This window comes from Neodiprion pinetum, chromosome 2, assembly GCF_021155775.2.
Source record: "Neodiprion pinetum isolate iyNeoPine1 chromosome 2, iyNeoPine1.2, whole genome shotgun sequence".
NCBI classification, from domain to species: domain Eukaryota; kingdom Metazoa; phylum Arthropoda; class Insecta; order Hymenoptera; family Diprionidae; genus Neodiprion; species Neodiprion pinetum.
The window spans coordinates 10681678-10694787 of NC_060233.1; the positions used below are offsets into that span (position 1 = coordinate 10681678).

The following is a 13110-nucleotide window of genomic DNA, read 5'->3' on the forward strand; positions in this document are numbered from 1 at the left end:
ATGTCTCCACTTTTCACTTCTTCAGTTAGTCTCAATTGTTAGAAACACGTAAGCTTGCACACTAAACCTAATTAAGTATATCAATGACTGCAGAACATCCCTTAGATTTGTCAAATTAGGGTACAAGAAAGTTGGCGTCTGCCGCCATGTGTTTTCCCTACCCTTACCTATTTGTACACATACTAAATAACTTTTTCGGAGAATCACCACCTTTTATAACGTTCATTTACTACTGCCTAAACATTCAACAATAGTAGGTTATTGGAAACTACGGGTTTACGTTCGGATGTTATTACATCTCGCATCTTACGCAAAATTGGTGAGCCTAACGCTCGATCGTTTTTATTCCCACGATAATTCATGATACAAGAGTTGTCGAGAAAACTATCATTTGACTTTTTCTGGGTGCTACAGTTGAAGCGGCTACATTTTCAGCAATCGAAGTTGGGGGGTCGATATTTGTCTTTGATGTTAACATTCATTCTTATTCTGGGATATAACACTGGAGTTGCTTGTTTTTGATTCCATGACATGTATTTAGCGCATTGGGCGAAGCTGACGATGTCGTTGGTTGTGCGGACTCTTTAGGATTTTCATGTCTAGCTTTCTTCTACTGACCAAGGTGCAACAGTAGACAGATCGGAGAGAAGCGTCCTTTGACTCGTAAGCTTGTGTCGTCGTACCGACGAAAGATTTGATTCTGCGAAAGATCTGACACACTCCGAGGAATCCCGCGCTCCAACTTCTGAAAGGTGATGTCAATTGATGTTCCACGGTTTTCTTCAGAAAACAAGATTCATTCGCTGCGGCGTTCTGAGATCATGGATGAATGAATTCCACTTGTTGCTAGATCTCTTAGAGAGACGTATGTTGACGTTGAGGATGTTGAAATTTCAATAGATTTGTAATATTCTCTACTATGATGATGTGATGCGATATAGAGAGCTTAGATGTGAACCTTAGCTTTCAGCAGCACGAAGCATCTGGTTGAATGAAACATACCGACGTTTCCGGTACGCGCCCGCAGTTTATCAGGCAAAATTCTCCGGGTATCATGCAAATTTTCACTGGAACAGTTGTACGCAATTCATGACGTGAATTACTTTTCCGTCGCGTGTTGCCATATAATCTGACCCGTTTGTTACAGACGATGTGTAAATTTGTCAAGCTTAACTCGAAAGGTTGTCAGCGAATTCTTCGAAGTTTTTTACTCAGGTTTGCATTTTGGTACTGAAACGTCATGATGTAAAGGAGTCATCCACGTTCCTTGTGAGTTGCTTTCGGCGAGGACAAATTTAATGTTTGCCTAGGTGAACATATCTTCAAGTTGGCGGTCGAAACAAGTTTCTTTTAAGCAAATGCATTCTTCTCGGACTCTTCGACGATCTTTAACTTCGGATGTTCGGTGCGATTCAGGTTGACACGACGCAGTTATTGCGATTTTGACTTCGCGAATGCAATGGTGACGTCTTGCTGTACCGCAACGTTATACGTGAAACTCTTCCTTTACCCCACAACTGCATTTGATTTCAGTAGTCCTTGATGTAGGATATCGTACAGAACATCATATCTATCCATGTGCTATATCCGACAACATAGTTTATTCTTCGTTGTCGATTTAGTTACCGCAGTAGAAGTTGAAAAAAATTTCCGATCGAATTCCATTGTTGTTCAGAATGTAGGTTTAGTTCTGTGTACTTTCTCAAACCGATTTTTACCTACCTAGGCAATTGTATTATCGCAGGTACCATATTCGCTGTCAAAGTGTATTCCTCGGCAAGTTTCGACGCAGTCAGATTGTTTTGGATATAGGGGATTCCGTGGAAGTCGAAACACCATTTCGTCGAAATGAATAATATTTTAAGGAATGAAAAATTTGTTTTCCGCACTTTCATTCGTCAGAAATTATTGCTTTCCCTCGAAATCTATAAAAATTGATGACTCACATATTCAGTTCTCTGAATTACAATTTTGAAAATGATGATTTATAGTTGCGCGAGAATTGGGTAAAAGAGTTCGCACGGAACTTTTCAGTCAAAACGTAACTACAGTTTTGGTGATGGCGAGCATTTGTCGTCTGAATGAATCCATTTTACTTCGGTTAATGCTTTTATGAATTGATGAGTTACATTATACCTTGATTCTTGTATGCAGCACAATTTTATCACAGATTCCTCGTTTATACTACACATCTTATTAGAATATTCTGCACTTATAATAAAATATAATAACATTAAAATTCCATTTTGTCGTTTCGATTGTTTGATTATCGTGATGCTTGTCGAAGAAATGTATATCCTCGGAATTCGGTATGGCTATTATGGCATTGTTGCAATGACATGTGCATAAAACATATCGATTTCGTTTCGGGGGTAAATTGTTGTTCCGAATCACGTGTATTAGCATTTTTTATTCACCATTCAATACCTTTGAAGTATTTGGAGATTGTTTTACATAATAATGAGTACCGTGTGAAAAATTTTTATGACCAAGGAATTTTGGTATACGCCAAATAACGTCAGTTTATAATTCGGAACGAATTTATACAATACGACGTTGCATTCTTCATTTGCGTTTTGATACTGGGTTATACAAATCTGTTCAAGAATTCTCATAAAGAGACGATGAATACATCAAAAGTTGTTTTATAAATATTTGTATGATTTATATTTTAAGAAGATATTTAAAAGTATTACAACTCGAATATTTTAGATGATTATTCCCATTATACTTCTTCCAGGGAAACGTCCAGCCGTACATTATTCTGCTACGAAATTGATTTTTAATTTTTTTTGATCTTCTTGGTGTACGTTATAGTTTTAGGCCTAACAAGACGATCCTGGAATTTTAAAGAGGGCCATTCAACGCTACTCAAATAGTAGCAAGATCGATCGGTAAAGAAATAACATTTCTAAAAAAAGGTGATGAAAAATGCGCAAATCAAACGACACCAACGATTCACAAATTCAAATTTTTGTACTGTAAGATGTCGAACTTCTGCAAACAAGCCATTCGTTTGAATACTTTCGGTGCTTTGCACATTCCAGTATTATGCATATATTTTCTGTCGTCGGAACGGGAGTTTAGTTGGGGAAATTCACTGCTGCTGATCGGGTCGATAAGTAGCTGATTTTCGCCATTTTTTTTTTCATCGTTAAAATGGGCTAATCACTCTGATTTTTCCTTAACGTCAAATCGGAGCACTCGTGAAGAACAGAAAATAAATTTTTTAACGTCTTTTTGCACCGATTTTGTAAGGTTGAAAAATTGCTTTGAAACACAAGGAGTCCTCAATATTATCTAAAGCAAAATTCGTCGAAAGATTATTAATCAGTATGAAAGCCGCTATCTTACTTCGCGGGTTTTTTTTTTTTTTTTGTTTTTATTAAAACTGACAAAATATCGGCGGCTTTAAAGAAAAGTATGGAATTTTGCCTGTTTTTTCGACAGGTTTTCGCTCTATAATCTGAAGATTTCAAAAAAAAAAAGAGAGAAAAAGACAAGCAATAACAGCAAGATAAAAAAAAAAATGGCGTGAAGAAAGTTGTGTCCAAATTTGAGACGGACAGTTTGAAAACTCTTACTTTGAGAATTTAGGTACGCCGTTTTGAAAAAGCACGCTTCGAGAAAACCGTTGAAAAAGAAGTGTAAACTGACCGTGCCAGGGGATGGAAATTGGTGGAAACTGGGGCATTGAATGGCCGCGAACAAGAGTCCAGTGCCAAACATTACGGATCGTCACGAAAAATAGAAGTCGATATGATCGTGGAAATGGTTCAGCGTTGGGAGAATTTATAAGGAGTTAAATATATGAATTACATCGGCGACGGTGACTCCAAGACGTATGAAGCTGTTGCGTAATATGAGCCTTAACGAGGTGATGGCTGTGTGGTAGTAAAAAAAGAATGATGATGAAGAATGAAAATTTATAGATGAACTCACTGTCTACTACGGAAAAGCTATACGCGATCATTTTGAATCTGCTAGTGATATGAAAGAAAAATATATAGTCTACGCTGTGTCACAAAGCCTCGACTGATGCAAATCGACAGCATCAATATTGTCGGCGAGGTGAGGATACGTGGTGTGAATGGTGGAAGAGAAGGGACAAATCAAATCAAAAAAGTATCAGCACCGAAATCCATTGCCTGGAACCATAGTGGAGATCATGGAACCAGTTTACAATATTCTAACAAGCCATCCATTGTTAAACCGCCACGTTTCCGACCCTAACTTCGAATGAGAGAGAAATTGGACGCTACGAATCAAGATAGAAATATATCTTGGTCTCAACATGATGGCTTCAGTCTCCATTCATTGCCGGAAAGAGCTGTTCCTATCCGAACGCGGTTCGAGCATTGTTGCGTACAGTTGGAATATCGTCAGAACGTGAAAGAGCGCGAGTTTACTCGCCAATGACGTGCGTGGAGATTTCCAACACACATAGACGCATGGTGGGTTTCATATCAACATTGGCAGAGTCACACGAGATGCCGGTGCGTGAACATCGCGCCGTGATTATGTGTTTTACAAGTGTCAGTGTTTATTGAAGAAATCGAAGGTATGTAACTGATGAATTTTCTTTTCGGTGGAATGTGGAATCATAAGAATTTTTTCACGTAGTAAATAAAACGCATAAATCTCAGGCCCTGTTTACATGTTACAATAAATTCTACTTCTGTTCTATTTCATATTCGTACTTGGCGTGACAGTCTCATCATGGATGTATACACGATCGTGGAGTTCTTGGGGGACTATGACCAAAAATAACTGGACCTTGTACCGAACTTTAAGGTCTGAAATCTTCAAGAAAAACTATTACGCAGATATCCGGACCACGGGGAACATAATCTTGTGAGTGGGATGGTGAGAAATAACAGACAAACGAAAGAAGCGTGAAAACATTTAAAAATCAACATTTTATAATCTGCAAGTAAGTCTGCTTGAATTGCTTTTTTCATTGGTATCAACGAAATAAGTCCCGGCTACGGGGAAATAGTAACTGAAGCCATGCTGCGAGCAATCAAAAAATGCAGCGGAATAAAATGAGTCGTTTTCAACAGGCTCTTCTACGTACGAAGTCCGGTACAAAGTACGCTCCAAAGATTTTCCTCATGCGACGAAGGCATAAAATCAACTACAGTACCTGATCGGGACGCAAAAAACGAACAGGTGCAATCAATTAGACGAGAAATTTCTGACGATCTCTGCTCTGCTGAAATGATCCCCTTGTATTCTACTGCAAACTTAGCGACTGCTGAAGTCTTTCTTTGCAATAACAAAGAGAAAAAAAATATTAAATATACCGGAGAAATGGAAAAATTACGAAGTCATATTGCATGGTAGGGTACGTGCTAATGCATTAAAAATACAATTTGAGAAGACGTGGGGACGATTAGATATACAGATCGTCCTGGACGAAGAGGATTCACTGGAGTTTTCCAGATAAGGAAAACGACAAAGTGGACGAAACGATAGTTAAAAGAACTCTAATTGTGACGAAACTATTCGTCGTACTTTCACGTGGCTCGTGGCAGAGGAAAGAAGAAGTAAGATATTGGTGCCGAAAATTTTACCTTGGACACACCGAAGTGGCTGGTGGAAGACCGAATATTGTTACGTTCCCAGCATAGTTTGTATTTTATATGAAAGAATATCGGATCCTCGGTATAATTTAACAAACATATTACAATCAATCGAGATCGTCTTTGAATCTGGAACTGTTTCGGGGCGATTATTGTTTGGTTTCAGGCAACAGTGATTTTTGGGAAAAATTAGAACAATATGTATCATAGATTTTTGTTTTCAACAACATACCGAGGACCGAACATTATATTCAACTTTGTATACACGGACATGATTTCAAATGTATTGTCAACAAGGGGGACACGACTTCTCCAAGTACAGAATGCTGCTTTGAGGACACAATTTCCATAATACTGTTTACTTGGTCACTGCCGTTTTCAATGCTAGGATCCACTGTTGGACAAAAATATTTTGATAAATGTACTGCCCGCACGGTGAAGATCACCGACATGGATCGAGCAGTCGTACTTCTGTTTACAGCGATTTTTTTGACTGTTTTTGGCCACATCCTTCACCTTATCAGCGCAATTGTACGTAAGCACAACACGTTGGGATGCGAAAGTCGTTCGCAAGAAGATCTGTGATTGGCAGCGATGAGAGATTGTATACGAAGTATACCGTCTATTGGCTAACCACGTGACCAACTACTTTTTCAAACAATTACGTGACCGGAAGCTGCTCTGGCTCTAAATGGATGTCATCAAGGCTCTGTCAGACTAATATAGCAATTATAAAATACTTCGGGTAAATAGTTCGGGTTGTCAGCCGTATTTTGTGTGATCATTTTGTCGCTAACGCGCATGGAATTAATTTATTTATTCATTTGTTGGCAGAGAAATCGAAAAGAATGTTCGTAATAGTCGAGTTCACGGATGGCGTATTACTATACCACAAAGTAACGGATGTAAACATCAAGAAAAAAGGTTTCGCAGTCAGGTACAAAGATCGCAAAAAATACGCGGCGATAAGTAGAAAGTTTAATGAGATATTTGTTGTTATTTGAGATGAGTTTACACAAGTCTACGAATTTGAAAAAAAAATTTTTTATCCTTCCTGAATTTATTACATTTATTTGTTAGAAAAACAAATTTTTTTCGCATCCAGTTTAAATTTGTCTTACACAAAAGCATTCTAACAATACCCGTACTAATTTAAAATTTTGTTTTCGTAATTTTCAGATAGATTATACAGATTTTATAATTTTTCTATTACTGTACACTAAGTGATATTAAACAGAAGAAAATATTGTCTCTCGCAAAAGTTCACTTCTGCAGTCTGGGCAATACTGTTTTGAAATTTATAAAAATCTATAATTTTAATGATCGTAATATATTTAATAAAATCAATATTTTTACCATAAGATTGTAATCAATCATTTATCTGTTAAAAATCCAAATATACATATATCCACATATTTTTTTTTTTTTTCTAATTACTCATAAACTATAGACAGAAAAAGTTCAGAAATGGAACTTTTTGCTATTTTCATCCTGTGCATAACGATTTTCTCGGACTAAACCACGAATATGTTTGTTATTTTTGTACCTTGTATATATTGCAAAATATATTGCTAGCTATAAAAGTATTCAATTTTGTTCATCAGCGAAACAATTTTACCAAGTTTTACTGGCACATCTGCTGGCTTAATATAAGTGCGAGGTCAGCAGAAATATGTAGATCAGAACTGGGATGTATTTTCAATCTTATGGTAAAACCTTTCTCTTGAAATGACAATATAAAACAGCACGTGAGTTTCATCCTTCCATTATATTTAGAAATGATATGTATAGCGCTTGGGAAGATTAATACCGAAGATTCGTAAGGATTAGATAATCTGAAGATATTTTATTTTGCAGATGTTGCCTTAACGATCCGGACAACTGCCAACGAACAAAGGGAAATTGAAAATTTCAACAATGAAAATCTAGAGTCTTCCGAAATGCCGGAAGTAGATGACTAACAAATGTAATGAAATTAATGAACCGACCAGAAGCTCACAAAGAGCAAAGCCGAGTGTGCTCAGAAACTTCGGACACACGTAGCGCTGCTTACTATCTGAAACTCTACCTGCAAAATTATAAATATTGAGAAACTTGTCAAATATGATTAAACAAGAGCTCCGTCCTTTGAAATGACATGGGATTCAAAGACATTATCTTCTATTGGTAGGTTTATAGCACTTGAAAAGTTCTATTGAAGTTATTGCGACTCTTTGTATAAGACTATGAGATTTTAATACAATTTTTTTACTCGATTAACAACTCGAGATGCGTTTGTTCAACGTAAAATAACGAGTATACGCTTAATCTGACTCGATTGGTCTGGATTCTTTCAAGTCTTGAGTAGGTATTTGATTTTCAAACGCGATACTATGTCGTGTTTCTTTTTTTTTTTTTTCACGAATCTTTCAAAATTCATCAGACTTAATCTCATGTACTCATATTTCCTAGTCTGGATTAAATTCTTTCACCTGAGCTCAAGTCCTGCCCAAAAAGACGCGAACACTTTACATATGTATATACATGTAAGCTTTATGTTGCCTGCCAACAACAAAAGTAAAAAGCAACTTCAACTTTCAAATTCTACCTTCAATCTCAGGCAGCAATATTGAGCAAGATTCCTTTGCATCAAACAGCTCGGCTGATGAACCGTAAGTTTTAAACGATATACCTAATCAGAACCTTTGATTTTCAGGCATGACTCAGTTGCTTGATGACGCTTCAGAAACTTAATGTCCTCAAAGAATTCTCATCGTGATCTGGAGTTACCAAAGTCATTTGACGTGAAAAATATTCCGCCCTCCTGAACTCTACAGCTCGAGATTTCACGGATGTTTCTAAAAGCCAGACTGAAGGTAAGAAGCGTACCCATATGATGTCCGATGTAATTTTCTTTTCACGTGCGAAGAAGTGATTAGAATATCTTGATTGAACGTATGTGTAAAACGATGGCTGTTTAAAATTGGATTTTAGAAGAAAGTCGGATTGATGATCGAGACGAAGATTACTGTCCGCCAGAAAAAAGCGACATGGCCGACGACTAAACCTCGACAGGTCCGCAGCCTCAATAACTTTTCCAACAATTCGTGATGCAGGTTGCCAATGTTTCTACCCCATCGTAAACAAAAAAAAAAAAAACAAAAAATATTTTTTTCCAGATTGCAAAACGTTGGGAAGAAAGTGACCTCGCTGTTTGGAGAATGTACACGACGATGAGGCAATTGTGTAAAGAATTTCTAGACCAACCTAAAGTACGAAAGGAGCGGCAGCAAATTGTTGCCATGCTCGGAAACAAGGGGAACGAACTTTTTAATTTAGTCAAAAGATTCAACGATGGATCCATGTTGGTTTATTGGAGTGATATTCGTGCATGAAACAAAATGCGCGAGAATTTATTCCCGGTGCCTGCCTGGTGGAAGAAAAGAAAAACCATTCATTTACGAAACAATAAAATAGTCGGAAAACCGACGGCTCAAAGTTTGAAAATCAAAGGTTCCGAAAAATCGAGACAATAGAGCGGAATTCTCAAACGGGTGAAGTAAGTAAACAAGAACAAGTGGGAAAATCTTGAAATGAACGAATTTGCATCTCGGAGATTCAATAAACCGATATGCCAAATAAACAGGATTCAGAAAATAAAAATATCAATGTTCCAAAACACGCGGAGTAAATAAACAAAAACAAGTGGGAAATTTAATCGACCACGTGCTGGAGAAATCTAACGTATATGTATACACTGAAGACTTTGACTCGTACCAAGGAAAATCGATGCTTTTGCAGATAAAGCGTCTACAATTCGTTATCAGAGGGGGCTCAACGTCTCCCTAACAACTACGTCAAGTTTACTATTCCTGGCAAACTTGGGCGAGTGCCCGTGATTGCAAAAAAAAAAAAAAAAAAAGTAATAAATAAATAAATAAATAGCGTAATATTAATTTATATGGATGTACACAGAAAACGAAAATATATAGTGTATATAAATTTCACAATCAACTGTTGTACCTTTAATATTGGCCTGCATATGGAATGCATAAACTATGATCTCGCCCTGACATATCCTAAGAACTCCGTTGACCAATTACAACCCTTCAATATTCTCCTGAATTTCATTCTTCGTGCAAATCCCGACTTAGAATATAAGTGCCAGAACTTATTCGTCATTGGATGGAACAGAATCAGTTTGGTCATCGGAAAATTTCGAAAAAGTTAGAATTTCGAGAAGTGTAGATCAGTCCATATTGAACTAACTGTTATTAAAAAAATTGCACATATCTCTCAGAGTTGGCTGACTTTTTCCTGAGAAATTTAAAGTTTCCCTGTCGTTTGAAAGGCAATGGTAAATTAACCGTCGATTATCAGGAAAGAAACGGCGAATCTGATGATTATTTACAGTTGATTTCAACGTCACAAATTTCAGATAAAGGGTATCGGTAACAAAATTTCATTAAAACGATATGAACTTTAGCCCATCAACTCAACATGGGTGAGTTTAAGATTAGCGATTTTGATTGGGACCGTTACCGATTTGATAACTTATCATTTTGTGCGATTAATTTTCAAATTAAAAAATTCAAACGAAGGATGAAACATTAGTGGACAAAATGACCGTAATCAATGATATTATTCCCACGGTATGGAAAATTAATCTGAGACGGCTTATTTAGCAGAATATGTATTTTCATTCAATTTCAGATAAAAATAAAAATCTTAGGTGGGTTTACTTATAGAAGATTGAAATTCAAGCAAAATGTGTAACGATATGTTCAAATCTTTCTTTACCAAGTATGGCAATCCTTTGAAAAAAAAAAACAAGGCAAAATTGTCTGATATCTGAAAAGTAATTGATAACTGAGCTCTGTTCTTTAAAAATACTTTCTACTTTTTTTTTTACCACGTTGAGGGGACACTGCTTTGATCTTTTGCAACTTGTTCAACCTTAGCTGCACCCTTCAACCTTCAACTCGTATAATTCTTTTTGTTTCGACATTGTTTTTACCAAACTGTAGGCTCGCTAAATTTATCCGCAACTCACTGCCCTCTGACCTTCACCTTTATCCTACCATTTTCAATATACATACCTATATACAATATAAGAATTAGTGAATAAAAGTTTTCTATTTCGAATGTCTGATAACCGATAAACTGTAAGAGGATGCGTTTCAGATATGTGGAATTTGGCTTATCAGTGCAGAGCATCGATCCGATGGTTAAAACGTATCTGGTGATTAATACTGGCGATATGCACGGCAATGAAAAATTCCTAGTTATTTATTATCCGTCAATTTTCTAGTGCGGGTAAGAAATCGCCGTGGGCGTGTGTTTCCAATAATTGACGTGAAAAGTCTCGTTAAAATTTCCAGGTCCAAGCCTGATTGAAATGCCAACCATTTCGAACAAAGGTTGTTCTTTTTTTTTCATCTTTTTTTCAAAAATTTGTTAAAAACTTGATAAAATTGTAATGGAAGTTTTACACTCTTTATACTCTTTATAAGAGTAAATTTACTATAATTTTTTTCAAGTATTCTTCAAACACTAATTATGTTTAATTTACTGTAAAATTATGGTAAATTCACTAAATATCAGTGCCTTAAATTCAATAAATCTTGGTTTTATTTTTACAATATTACGGATTGTAAATTTGATGGATGAAAGAAAAAAAAAAAAAAAAAGAAAGAAACATGGATGGCGAACGGGTGTATAATTAACTAAATTGTAGTGCTTGTTTTCACCCCGGGACTTTGTTTGATACATGATACAACGTACGTTCCACAAGGACAAGATTGCAGTCTCAGAATTCGTACCCACGATGAAATTTTAAATAAATTTACAAGAGCATTTACTTTGCAAACTTGGTAGATTGTTGGATAGTCGGTAAATTTGCAGCGTTACCTAGGAAATTCCGATATTTTTTTCCAACTCCAACCGAGTTAAGCAATGTGAAATTTTATTGCAAATTTAACGAGAATTTGTGATTTAGTTACGCTCTGGTGCCTAGTAAATTTTTATTAAAATCACAAACATTTTTAACACCGTAACTTGAATACAGCAATCCTGCGTACTGTTACAAAAAAACAGAAATTCAAATTCCAGAATTCGCCTTAAACGGCGCTTACAACAATTAGACGGAGTTGGTTATTTAATCGGAATGTAAATTCCGGCTACAACAGATTTTTTTTTTATCCGTGGATTCGGATACCGTTTTTATTACCTTGCCGACTTTTGACGAATCTTAAAAGCTTGCAGGATTATTGGAAGGATGCCTTATTTCTTGAATAGATTTTATCATCATATGTACTAGATCAAAAATCGTATAATGATTACACATTTCACTGTATGATTCTTGATCTAATATATCTGATGATTCGTGCTTTTGTAATTTATAACGTGATTGTTTTTCGCACGCCTAATCTATTACATAAGATAAATCATGTAATAAATTACACGTGAATTTACGTCATAAAGTTCTGTAACTCAACCAGTTCGCTTTGTAATGAAAATATTGACACAAAAAGCCTTTATTTGAATAAAGAAATACTTTTGGGCCGATTTCCAGATATTTTCGACACGTTTTGGGACACGTTTTTTTTTTTTTTTTATCTCTGTCTTCAAAATTCGCGGTTTTTTTTTTTTTTTTAGTAAGGTGAGAATAATTCTACAAAATAAATAGCGGCAGTCGATTGTCGGAAAATTTTACATCCGATGGCGAATACTATTTTCAGGGTGAAATTCGATTATTATTGTTATAAAATCAATGCCTTACTCGATACTAATGATTATGTTGGTGATATTTTGTATAATAAAATTGATAAATGATACGCGTATTATCTCTAATCTAAAGCGAAAGCCTCCGCAATTTGTGCCTGTGACATTTCAAGCTTTTATCGTATTTCTGATCGTGAATAAAAAATTTTCCATTTGAATATTTGAATTATTGTTCAAGAATTGAACAAAGTTACAAGTACGAACAAACGGTCGATACATAATATTTTAAGAAAAGAATCCGATTATTGGTTCGAACAGTCGCACCGGAAAAATTTTAATCTCAATCTAACATACAATATCATAATAAAACTCAATGTCAGTCTGTTCTAAATAACTTCTAATCTCAGGTGATTTCAGCACAATTTTCTTTCAGCGAATAAGACAGTTTTGCATCGTAACGATTTACTCACGAGTAAAAACTTCGATTAACTTTGGCCAGAATATCAATTCCTTCATACCTCGATGAGCTGAAGTGGAAATAATTGACAAATGTCGTTTTCTGGTAATCTCAGTTTGTCGACTCATATAAGAACCGATAATATTTGGGAACTTTCTCAGACGGACAATAATATTTCCCGATAAGGAGGTAGGTAAAAAAAACTATGTTTAGTTGAAAATTTCTCGAGGTATAAGCGGCCACTTTCAATGGCCGGAAAAATTTTGTGTAATTTTACGATACAGCGACTCAGCATCAGCTTCCGCGCACGCGTGACATCGCAAGGTTTGTAAATCGAATTTAAATCCAAATCTAAGTCTTGTTCGT

At 35.9% G+C, this 13110-nt stretch overlaps 1 long non-coding RNA gene across 1 annotated transcript; it reads left to right on the top strand.

The window, feature by feature from the left end:
• The first annotated feature begins 7389 nt into the window (after positions 1-7389).
• LOC124212508 (uncharacterized) lies at positions 7390-8684 on the top strand. Its single transcript, XR_006881671.2, has 3 exons — positions 7390-7751; positions 8281-8440; positions 8559-8684. It is a non-coding gene; the product is annotated as an uncharacterized lncRNA (long non-coding RNA).
• The last annotated feature ends 4426 nt before the right edge of the window (positions 8685-13110 follow it).